We start from the raw sequence: 12,388 nt of genomic DNA, 5'->3' as shown, positions 1-12,388 counted from the left end.
GAGAAAAAAAACCTTGTAAAAAAAGCAAAAACGACAACAGAAAAACAATCTTATTCCGAGCATTCCAGTAACTTTTTTGTGTATGTACTTAGCTGTACTATAAGTAGTTGGTTTGTATGAGATGGTTAAAAAGGCCAAAGATAAAAGGTTTCTTTTTTTTCCTTTTTTGTCTATGAAGTTGCTGTTTATTTTTTTTTGGCCTGTTTGATGTATGTGTGAAACAATGTTGTCCAACAATAAACAGGAATTTTATTTTGCTGAGTTGTTCTAAAAAAAAAAAAAAAAATAAGAATCATTTATTTTGTTATTCATCCTGAAAGTCACAAAATTAGGCTGAGATCAGCTGGGCTGTTCTGGGCTTGACTGGCTGGGCTTCCCCGTGTGATTGTAATCAATTGCCCATCAGCTGAGCAGCTCTGTTTCTGGGGTTGGCTGACTTCCAATTGAAGTGACTCAGCTTTCTTCCCCGTGGTCTATTACCCTTAGTAGGCTAGTTTGGGCTTGTTCTCATAATAGAGGAAAAAATCTCAAGAGAGACCAAAAGTCCACAAGACCTTCTGAGAGTTAGGCTCAGACTGGTAAAATGTCACTTCTATCACATTTTATTGGCTAAACCAAGTCACAAGTCCAGCCCAAAGTCAGCAATTGGGGGAAAAGTCTCTACCTCTTGATCATTGTGAAAGATATTTATACACAGAAGAACAGAAAATTGGGCCACTTTTGCAGTCTACAGCAGTGTTTTACTGAAATAAGATAATTAGAAAAGTATTTTAGGTAGACAAAGCTATACTTAACAGCTAACATTTATTGAGTTGTTGTATTTTTTTTTCTCTAATTTTATTTTTATCCTGACCTTTATCTTTTGTCAGAATACTTCTTTATTTTGTCTTACAGCCTAATGCTAAAGTGTCTGACCCATGACCAGGTGTTCTTCTCACAGGAAACTTGTTTATACTGGCAGATGCCCTTGTGACTCTCACACCTGTGAATAGTTTATTCCTACCAAGATAGCCACTCTGTAGGAGAGCCCTGACTGGAAAAAAAGTTAGGTTTGGGTGTTTTGGCCATGTGAGATGCAGAAGAGGCACCACAACAAAACACATGGTATATTAGTCTGTTTTCAAACTGCTAATAAAGACATACCCGAGACTGGGTAACTTATACAGGATAGATGTTTAATGGACTCACAGTTCCACGTTAATGGGAGCCCTCACAATCATGGTGGAAGGCAAGGAGGAACAAGTCACACCTTACATGGATGGCAGCAGGCAAAGAGAGAGCTTGTGCAGGGAAACTCCCCTTTTAAAAAACCATCAGATCTCGTAAGACTTATTCACTATCACGAGAACAGCACAGGAAAGATCAACCCCCAAGGTTCAATTACCTCCCACTGGGTCCCTCCCACAACATGTGGGAATTGTGGGAGCTATTAGTCAAGATGAAATTTGGGTAGGGACACAGCCAAACCATATCACATGGAATAATAGAAGCAGTTTTGTTACTTACATATACCCTAGAGAGAAGAGAGCAGCACACTTTTCAGGACCAATAGGAAGGAGAGAGTCCAGGACACACACACTCAACTGTCAAGTGGGGAGCAAGAGAGAGAGAGAGCAAGAGACTTGAGAGTCAAAGCCTTTATTGGGGTCCAGGTCATTTCCTAGGTGGATTTCTGGTGGGGAGTTATAACTAGTGGGTTTAAGAGCAAGTGGGCAAGAGTTCGATGCAGACCTGCAGTGACTGAGAAGTGGCCTCTGTGGCCTATCTATAAAGTATATGCTGCATGTGGGAGTGGGTGGAGCAAGTAAAGTAGGTTGAATGTAACTAACTCATAGGGAAGTAGTCACCAGCAGGCAGTTAATGAGACAGATATCTGAATGAAACACCTTGAAAAACTGGGAAGAGGTGGAGAACTGAAAACCCTGTCAAGGGTGACTAAGCTCTGCCTCTTGTGTGAGAAAGTCAAACCTACTGACTCATTGAATATGGAAAGTTAAACCATTTATATTCAAAATGGATGTTGAAGCCACATACAGTGAAAAAAATTCAGTATATTTGTACTTACTATGTGTCAAGTACTGTTCTAAGAACTTCACATATATTAACAGATTTTAATTATTGTGATATCCTTTATCTCAGAGAAACAGATTACCTGCATATGAAAGTCTAGGCAGGGTTTACTAATAGTAAAGGAAACCTAGCTGGGTACAAAGTTAGGAATGCCCTGCATCCTGGGCTGTTGCTTCTCATTAGAAGTTAAGCTACCCAGCATAGTCACTGCTTGGGTTCCCAGCTGCCTATGTAGAATGTGACAACTAATAGGATAGTTTTGACTTTTTTCTTTCAATCCAAATGCAATCTACTGAGGCAAATATGATATTATATGTTATAAGATCTCATGTTCACATATGAGAGTAATATGTTTTTATTGGGCCAGAATTATAGCTAAGATTCAAAGACAAAATAGAAATTAATCATATATTCCCATACTCTAAAGAAAGCCATTGTATTAGTCCATTCTCACTCTGCTAGGAAGAAATACTTGAGACTGGGTAATTGCCAAACGGAATAGGTTTAGTTGACTCATAATTACACATTGCTGGGGAGGCCTCAGGAAACTTACAATCATGGCAGAAGACAAAGGAGAAGCAGGCACCTTCTTCACAGGGCAGTAGGGCAGAATAAGTATGTGCAGGGGAAATGCCAGATGCTTATAAAACCATCAGATCTCACAAGAACTCACTCATTATCATGAGAACAGCATGGGAGAAAATACCCCCATGATCCAATTACCTCCACCTGGACCTGTCCTTGACAAGTAGAGATTATGGGGATTACAATTTGAGGTAAGATTTTGGTGGAGACACAGAGTCAAGCCATATCATCCCTATACTATCTAAAAATAATAGCATTGGGCCCATTCAATTCAAAGCTCCATCCCTCTTCCATGTATCAGATCAACAGAGAAATAAATGTGTAAGAAATGATGTTTTTGGGAGAGGTTTTTCTATCTCCACCTTCACTCTTGTCCAGCCCATGTCATGTGAAGGAGAGGAGCTTAAAGATAAACTATCAGAAAAGTTTAGTGGGGTTAAAACTGGATCACCCAGATTCATAAAGTAAATATTACTAGCTCTAAAGAGAGAGACTGGAATATAGTTAAAGTGGGGAAACTACAGTACATCACTCTCAGCATTAGCATTAGCATCTAGACAGAAAATCAACAAAGAAACATTGGATTTAAACTGAACTTTAGACCAAATGGACCTAACAGATGTTTATAGAACATTCTATCCAACAACTGAAGAATATACATTCTTTTCTTCGGCACATGGAACGTTCTCCAGGTTAGACCACATGTTAGGCTACAAAATCAGTCTCAACAAATTTTAAAAATTAAAATCATGTCAAGTAACTTCGCAGACTACAATGGAATAAAACCAGAAATTAATACTAAGAGGAACTCTGGAAAGTATACACATACATGAAAATTAAGCAACATACTTTTGAATGACAATTGGGTCAATAAAGAAATTAAGATAGAAATCCAAAAATTTCTTGAGACAAATAAAAATGGAAACACAACATACCAGAACCTGTGTGATACAGTAAAAGAGGTGCTAGGAGGAAAGTTTATAACAATAAATGCCTACATCAAAAAAGCAGAAAGATTACAAATTAACAATCTAACAATGCACCTCAAGGAGTTAGAAACAGAAGATATAACCAGGCGGGGCACAGTGGCTCACACCTGTAATCCTAGAACTTTGGGAGGCCAAGGTGGGTAGATCATGAGGTCAGGAGTTCAAGACCCAGCCTGGCCAACATACTGAAACCCTGTCTCTACTAAGAATACAAAAAATTAGCTGGGTGTGGTGGCAGGCCCCTGTAATCCCAGCTATTCAGGAGGCTGAGGCAGGAGAATCACATGAACCTGGGAGGCAGAGGTTGCAGTTAGCCAAGATTGCACCACTGCACTCCAGCCTGAGCAACAATGTGAGACTCTGTCTCAAGAAAAAAAAAAAAAAAGAAAAGAACTGACCAAACCCCAAATTATCAGAAGAAAGGAAGTAACACAGATCAGAACAGACATAAGTGAAATATAGGCTTAAAAAATGCAAAGGATCAGTGGAATGAAAAGTTAGTTCATTGAAAAGATTAACAAAACTGAAAAACTGCTAGTCAAACTAAATAAGAAAAGAAGAGAAAACACCCAAATAAGCAAATCAGAAATGGAAAAGGAGGCATTACAACAGATACCACAGATACATGAGAGGTCATCAGAGAGTATTATGAATAACTATATTCTGACAAACTAGAAAACATATGGGAAATGGATAAGTTTCTGGAAACATACAACCCACCAAGACTGAATCAGAAAGGAAAAGAAAACCCAAACAGATGAATAACAAGTACTGAGACTGAATCAGTAATAAAAAGTCTCCCAATAAAGAAATGCCCAGGTCCAGTTGGATTCACAGCTGAATTCTACCCAACCTACAAAGACAAACTAATATCAATTCTCTTGAAACTATTACAAAAAAATCGAAGAGAAGGAAATTCTCCCTAACTTGTTCTTTGAGGCCAACAATACCTGATCCCCAAATCAGACAAGAACACAACCAAAAAAAGAAAAAAGGAAACTACAGGCTACTATCCCTGATGAACATAAAGGCAAAAATTCTCAACAAAGTACTAGCAAACCAAACCCAACAGCACATCAAAAATATAATATATCACAATTAGTTGGGATTTATAACAGGATGGTATAAAATATGCAAATAAGTAAATGTGATGCATCATATGATTATCTCAATAGATGCAGAAAAAACGTTTTATAAAATTTAATGCTTCTTCATGATAAAAGTTCTCACCAGTTGTCACACCTGTTCTCAGCCTCCCAAAGTACTGTGATTCTACTTTTAGTTTTTAAATTTATTTAAAACTTCAGTTTTAAATTTATTTAAAAATTCTATTTTTAATTTTTAAATTTATTTAAAACTTCAGTTTTAAATTTCTTTAAGAATTAAAAGTAGAATCCCAGCACTTTGGGAGGCTGAGAAAGGTAGATTGTTTAAACCGAGAAGTTCAAGACCAGTTCAAGAAACCCCATTCCTAAAAAAGTACAAAAAAAAAAAATAGCTTGTTATGGCAGTGCATGCCTATAGTTCCAGCTACTCAGGAGGCTGAGGTGGGAGGATTGCTTGAGCTCAGAGAGATAGAGGTTGCAGTGAGTTGTGATCACATCACCACACTCCAGCCTGGTTGACAAAATTAGACCCTGTCAAAACAAAAACAAAAACCAACCAACCAACCAAAAACCTCTCACAAACTATACGTAGAAGGAACATACCTCAAATAATAAAGGTTATATAGAACATCTCATCCTACCAACTGGAGAAGCATTGAAATCCTTTTCTCTAAGAACTACTACAAGATAAGGGTATCCACTTTCACCACTCCTATTCAACAAAGTACTGGAAGGCCTAACCAGAACTATCAGGCAAGAGGAAGAAATAGAAGGCATCTAAATTGTAAAAAAGGAAGTCTAAATGTCCCTCTCCAATTTTATATCTAGGAAAACTTTTATAGACCCCACCAAAATGTCTTAGATTTAATAAATGAGTTCAATAATGTTGCAGGACACAAAAACAGTAGTGTTTCTATATACCAATAATGATCTAGCCAAGAAAGAAATCAAGAAGGCAATCCCATTTACAATAGCTACCAAAAATAAAAAAGTACCCAGAAATAAATTTAACCAAGGAGATGAAATATCTCTACAGGAAAAACTACAAAATACTGAAGAAAAAAAAATAAAGATGACACAAACAAATGGAAAAACATCCAATGCTCATAGATCAGAAGAATTAATATTGTTAAAATGACCATATTGCCAAAACAATCTACAGATTCAGTGCAATCCCTACCAAAATAACAAGGTCATTCTTCACAGAATTAGAAAACACAATTCTAAAATTCACTTGAAACCAAGAAAGAGCCTGAATAGTAAAGACAATCCTGGGTAAAAACAACAAAGCTGGAGGCATCGCACGTTACCTGACTTCAAAATATATTACAAGTCTAGAGTAACAAAAACAGTATGATACTACTGTAACAATAGACACATTGACCAATGGAACAGAACAGATAACCCAGAAATGAAGCCACATATTTACAGCCAATTGATCTTTGACAAAGATGACCAGAACTTATTTTTGGGTAAAGGCACCCTCTTCAATATATTCTGCTGGAAAAATTGGCAGAAGAATGAAAATTGACCCCGTCTCTTACCATATAAAAAATTCAACTTGGCCATGCACAGTAGCTCACACCTGTAATCCCAGCACTTTGGGAGGCTGAGATGGGTGGATCATGAGGTCAGGAGTTCGAGACCAGCCTGGCCAGCAGGCTGAAACCCTGTCTGTAGTGAGAATACAAAAAAATAGCCAGGCATGGTGGTGCGCACCTGTAGTCACAGCTACTCAGGAGGCTGAGGTGAGAGAATCACTTGAACCCAGGAGGCGTAGGCTGCAGTAAGCTGAGATTGCACCATTGCACTCCACCCTGGGTGAGAGAGCAAAACTTTGTCCAAAAAAAAAAAAAGTCGACTCAAAATGTTCTAATGATTTATGTGTAAGACCTGAAACTATAAAATACTAGAAGAAAATCTAGGAAGAACTCATAGACAAGGCAACAAAAGGAAAATAAATAAATGGGACTTAGTCAAACTAAAAAGATTCTGCACAGCAAAAGAAATAATCAACACAGTGAAGAGACACTCTGTTGAATGGAAGAAAAATTTGCAAATTGTTCATCTGATAGGGAATAATATCCAGAATATAAAAGGAACTCAAACAACTCACGACAAAAACAACAAACAATCCCATTAAAAAGTGGGCAAAGTACATGAATAGATATCTATCCAAAGAAGACATACATACAGCCAATGTGTACATAAAAAAATAATCAAGATGGCAATCCCATTTTCAATAGCTAGGAATAATTTACAAGATTAATCATCAGAGAATTGTACATCAGCATCACAATGAGATATAATCTTATACCAGTCAGAATGGCTTTATTCAAAAGACAAAAATAACAGATGTTGGCAAGGATGAGTAGAAAAGATAACTTTTACATGCTGTTGGTGAGAATATAAACTAGTAGAGCCACTATGGAAAACAGTATGGAAATTTCTTTAAAAACTAAAAGTAGAATAACTTTTTTTTTTTTGAGACAGAGTCTCACTCTGTTGCCCAGGCTGGACTGCAGTGACACAATCTCAACTCACTGCAACCTCCACCTCCTAAGTTCAAGTGATTTTCCCACCTCAGTCTCCTGTGTAGCTGGGATTACAGGCCTGCACCACAATGCCCAGCTATTTTTTTCTGTTGTTTTTGTTTTAGTAGAAACAGGGTTTCACCATGTTGGCCAGGCTGGTCTCCAACTCCTGAACTCAAATGATCCACCCTCCTCGGCCTCCAAAAGCACTGAGATTATAGACATGAGCCACTGTGCCAGACCTAGAATTACCATTTGACCCAGCAATTCCACTACTGGTGGCTACCAAAATGGAAATAAATCAATATATCAAAGGGATACCTCCACTTGCATGTTTATTGCAGCACTACTCACAATAGCAAAGATATTGAATCAACCATCAGCAAATAAATGGATAAAGAAAATGTGATGTATATACGAAATGGAATACTATTCAGCCATAAAAATTGTGGTCACATGGATGAGCTTCGAGAACATTATGTTAAGTAAAATAAGCCAGACACACAAACACAAAAATTGTATGTTCTCGTTTATATGTGGGAGCTAAATAATTTGAACACATGGAGGGAGAGAGTAGAAAAATAGATACAGAGACTAGGAAGCATTGGAGGGTGGGGGTAGGAATGAAGAGATGTAGGTTGAATGGTACAAAAATATGGTAAGATGAAATAAATTCAATGTGTGATAGCACAGTAGCGTGATCATACTAAGCACAAATGTATTGTTCTCAGGTGATGGGCACCCTGAATACCCTGACTTGATCAGTATTCGTTAGATACATGTAACAAATTTCTCATGTACCTCATAAAACTATGAAAAAAAAAGAAAAAAAAATATGTGATTTTAAAAAATGTAAGGGTGCTATGGTTTGAATATTTGTCTCCTCCAAAACTCATGTTGAAACTTAATCCCTAATGTCACAGTATTAAGAGGCAAGGCCTTTAAGAGATGATTGGGTCGTGGACTCTGCTTTTGCAAATGGGTTAATCCATTCATGAATTAATAAATGAGTGGGTCAATGGATTAATGGTTTGTCATGTAGCTGAGTCTATTATCAAAGCCACTTTGCTTCTCCCTCATATGCTCATCACCATATGATGCCCTACATTGAAGGTCTGGAGACTCTAAAGGGAGTCCCCATCAGCAATAAGGCCCTCACCAGATGCAGCAGGTATTTACTCACTTATAGCAACAAAAATAAACCAGGACAAGAGGTGACTATAAGGAAACATCTCTGGAAACTGACTCCCCAGGTAGATGAAGCTGAGTGGCAGTAATCTTGAGTTCTTCAAAGGTGCTATTGTTTCTGTAGCTGAATGTCATGAGGGCTTTTCAGAGAGCTTTGAGATCTGCACTTCGAGGTGTGGGGGCACACATGAGCAAGACACTACGTTAGGGAAGACTTCTGCAGGTTCTGTACCAACAGAGCTTGAAGGAAATGTGGTGCTTGAGAAGATGATGGGAACAAATCTCCACTACATCCCAATTTCCTGTGATTATCAGGATGTATGGAAGAGAGCCTCAGCAGTGCCACTGGGTCCATGTGATAGGGCCTCAGAGTTTAAGAAGGTACTTATATGGGATTGGATGTTACATAAAAGTCAAATTAATATACATATATCTAAATACTTAATTTGCCTCTGACCACTGGTAAATCATTCATAGACCAAAAACATTCTGTGGGCAACACTGAGCAGGACTGACTAAGTATGTTTGGAGTAAGAAGAACTTTAGATCAAATATAAAAATGTTGCAGTGTTAAAAAATGGAACTGGTTTTAATTTTGATAATCATAAGCAACCAGAAAATTGTAGATGATATTGTTTAAAAGGCTTGCAAGGAGAAATGCAAGAAAACACTGCTGAAAATGATGGGAGAAAAACAAATAAACAAAAAAAACCCAAAATATTGTTTATACCCCAAGGTGTAGAGACTCTTCAGTACACGCATTACATATAATCATTCTACTATATCCTCACTTTATGTCATCCTTGTGCAAGTGCTTATATGTGAATAAAGTCCAATCATAACAATGGACCTGCTTTAAAATTGAACAATTTGAGTAACAGATCCCAATTGTTTTCTTCTCTGGTGGGTAGACAATGGAATGTCACACACACACAAAACTTCCTACAAGGCATAGTCAGTTTTTCTATTAGCAAATTTACTAGACTTTCTTTGTTCATAATTTTTATTCAAAAATCTGTTCAGTAGACTTCAGAGTCTTGCCAAAATTGTTGATAAGCCCACACTGTTAGGTTTCCTCTAGAAAAGCCATCGAAAAGAAAAAAAAATTAAGAAATAATAACACAATAATTCCTGTGAGAAGAAAGGCTGTCTTAGACTGGCATGTGGAGGGTGAAAGGAGAAGAAAAGGCTAGCCTAGGGCAAAACACACTGGGCTTTAAAAGGATACATTAGAGAAAAGCAGTTTAATTCTGCTTTCTTGCTACTTCCACACTTAATAATACTTAAGGGCAGCCTCCTCTGCAGAGATCTACAAGAATGCTCAGGCCCCTGGTGCAGGTATTCACAGGAGTGAGATTAAGGTGAGCTGGAGCCCTGCTCAGCCAATCCTCAAGCACTGAGACCTCCAACCTTTCCCTTCTAAATCCCCAGGGCTGGTGGATTATCATGGATGATAGGTACTTCCTCCTAATACTAACTCACTCTGGGAGTTGAAAGTAAATCAGAATAGTGAAGTTGTTTGGTGGGAAGTTTCAAATGGCAGTGACTGTAGCTGTGGTTTAATAGTGCCTGTGGAAATATCTTCAACACAACTTCTTGTTCCAAAGTCATAATGCCCAAGGCCATTCTAAGGGGAAGTTTGAAGGAAAACCAATCATAGAGGAAAACGGTCTTGACAGATTACATTAAAATGCCTTACCTTTTCCTCTTCAGCTTTTTTAAGGTATAACTGACAAATGAAAATTGTACATATTCATGTACACAACATGATAATTTGAGATACACATACATTGTGTAATAATTACCACAAATTAATTAACACATCCTTCACCACACAATTACAGCCTCCTGAGTAACTGGGTATATAGGCACAGGCTACCACACCTGGCTAATTTTAAAGTTTTTCTTTGTAGAAACAGGGTCTCACTATGTTGCCCAGGCTTATCTTGAACTCCTGGACGCAGGCAATCATCCTGCCTAGGCCTCACAAAGTACTAGGATATACACACCAGGCCAGGTGTCCATACATTTTTCACGGGCTTGGAGACTTAATTAAAAGGCAGGAGGGGAAAAGTAGAGAGGAGAACTGAAGCAGCAGGTTTCTAGGTAAACTTATCTTTTTCCTTGTGGGGTGTTTGTGTGTGTGTGTGAAGAAAAAAAAACAAAGAGGAAGAAGAAAACTTTGGTCTTTCCACTCCAGCACATTTGCTCTCACATTTCCAGGAATAATTTTTAATCTTGCTTTCCTCCTTCTTTTTCCCTAACAACTGACCTTCCAGACTATAGTTGAGTACACTAGAAAGTAAGCATATTGAAATTTCCTTGTATACATGTTATAATAAAAGGAACATTTGGAATCTCAGTTGGATTAAGGAAACAATAATTTAACTTAATGCAAGACCCACCTGCTGATAAACTGTGAATGCCAATTTGAAAGATTTTTTTTTTTAAGGTTGTCTGGGGGGAAAAATAAAAAAACCATTTGAACACTTGAAGGTGCAATTTTTCATCTGACCACCAGGGAGCAGACAAATCCCTTGAAAGAAAGGCTCTTCAATCAAATGAAAAAGTCAAAAACCACAAAAGGAAAACAAATGAAGAGCGTTAATTACCACAAATAAAATGAAAAACACATTTTTTTACTTTGAAAATAAAAAATACCAGAAGGCATATGTTAAAACAAAACATTTCAGCCATTTTCCATCTGACTATATTTAAAGGTTTTCTCGTTCCTCTATTACTTGGAAGAGGCAATGTCTCCCCTCTTGGAAGGCAAACAAGTCCTACTTAACGGAAAGATGTGCTAATTTACTGTCTACTCCCTAGAATTACTTGACACAGCTAAAGAAAGTAAAGGTTGCGAGCTATCATGACAATCTATGGACACAGGCTTCCTTAGAAGTTCTCTTTAGTCACAGCAAAGCAAGCTGAAAAAAACAAGTTGGTTTTCAGTTAACTTAGTGTGTAAATGCCAATAAAGACTCAGTTTACTCACTGGCACATTTTAAAGTAAATGCCAGTCTGTCAATTATAAAATCAATACAAACGTTTTATAAAATTCTTGATTATAGACAATTTTAAACAAATTATTCTTAAAGAACAAGACCAACATATTATATACTTAATTTCATTTAAAGGAATCACTTCATGCTATAGAAAAACCTTCCTTGGTTTTATTTAAACGTGCCTCCCCCAGAGGATAGAGTCTTCAGTAGATTTAAGTTAGAAAATTCATCTTTGAAATCGGCATGTTAGTAATCTCCGTTCCCCAGTTTTTAACTCTTACATACTTGTATAAACCCACCTTCATCTTCCTGGAGTGCCAAATATATATACGTATACATATACATATACATATACATATACATATACATATACAATTGTGACATAGTGACCAGCTTTCAAAATTACCCTTCCAAGCACTGACAGCATTTTTATAGGGCTTGAATACTTTAGTGAAAGGGTAAAGGTCTAGTGCAGAACTTTAGGCTCAGAACGCTGGGTTTAAATCTCAGCTTTACTACTTCATTAACAAATCACTTAACCTCTCTATAATTTCTTTACCTCTTTTGTAAAATGAGGAAAATAGTTATGGAACCTAACTCATAAGTCTGTTGTGACCCTTAAGTGAGAGAGTGTGTCCGGAATGGTATGACGTCTTAATGAACGTTAGTTGCATGTCTTAATTACAAGGGAGGTTTGCAATTTTTTCTTTTTTAAAAATAATTATAATTATTATTATTTTTGAAACACAGTCTCACTCTGTCACCCAGGCTGGAGTAGAGTGGTGCTATCTCCGCTTACTGCAACCTTCACCTCCTGGCTTCAGAAAGTGATTCTCCTGCCTCAGCCTCCCCAGTAACTGGGATTACAGGCGTGAGCCACCACACCTGGCTATTTTTTGTATTTTTAGTAG

At 37.4% G+C, this 12,388-nt stretch overlaps 1 long non-coding RNA gene across 1 annotated transcript in view; it reads right to left on the bottom strand.

Annotated features, from left to right (window-relative positions):
- Positions 1–9,044: 9,044 nt before the first annotated feature.
- Positions 9,045–12,388, bottom strand: part of LOC105506088 — a 5,591-nt gene continuing 2,247 nt past the window's right edge. Inside the window, exon 3 of the long non-coding RNA XR_001000867.1 lies at positions 9,045–10,041. This is a non-coding gene — a long non-coding RNA (uncharacterized LOC105506088). The remainder of the gene's footprint in view (positions 10,042–12,388) is intronic.

The sequence above is a fragment of the Colobus angolensis genome, unplaced genomic scaffold (genome assembly GCF_000951035.1).
Source record: "Colobus angolensis palliatus isolate OR3802 unplaced genomic scaffold, Cang.pa_1.0 Scaffold131, whole genome shotgun sequence".
Lineage (NCBI taxonomy): Eukaryota > Metazoa > Chordata > Mammalia > Primates > Cercopithecidae > Colobus > Colobus angolensis.
The sequence above is the reverse complement of the archived record's forward strand: the minus strand, read 5'-3'. Positions and strand labels throughout refer to the sequence as shown.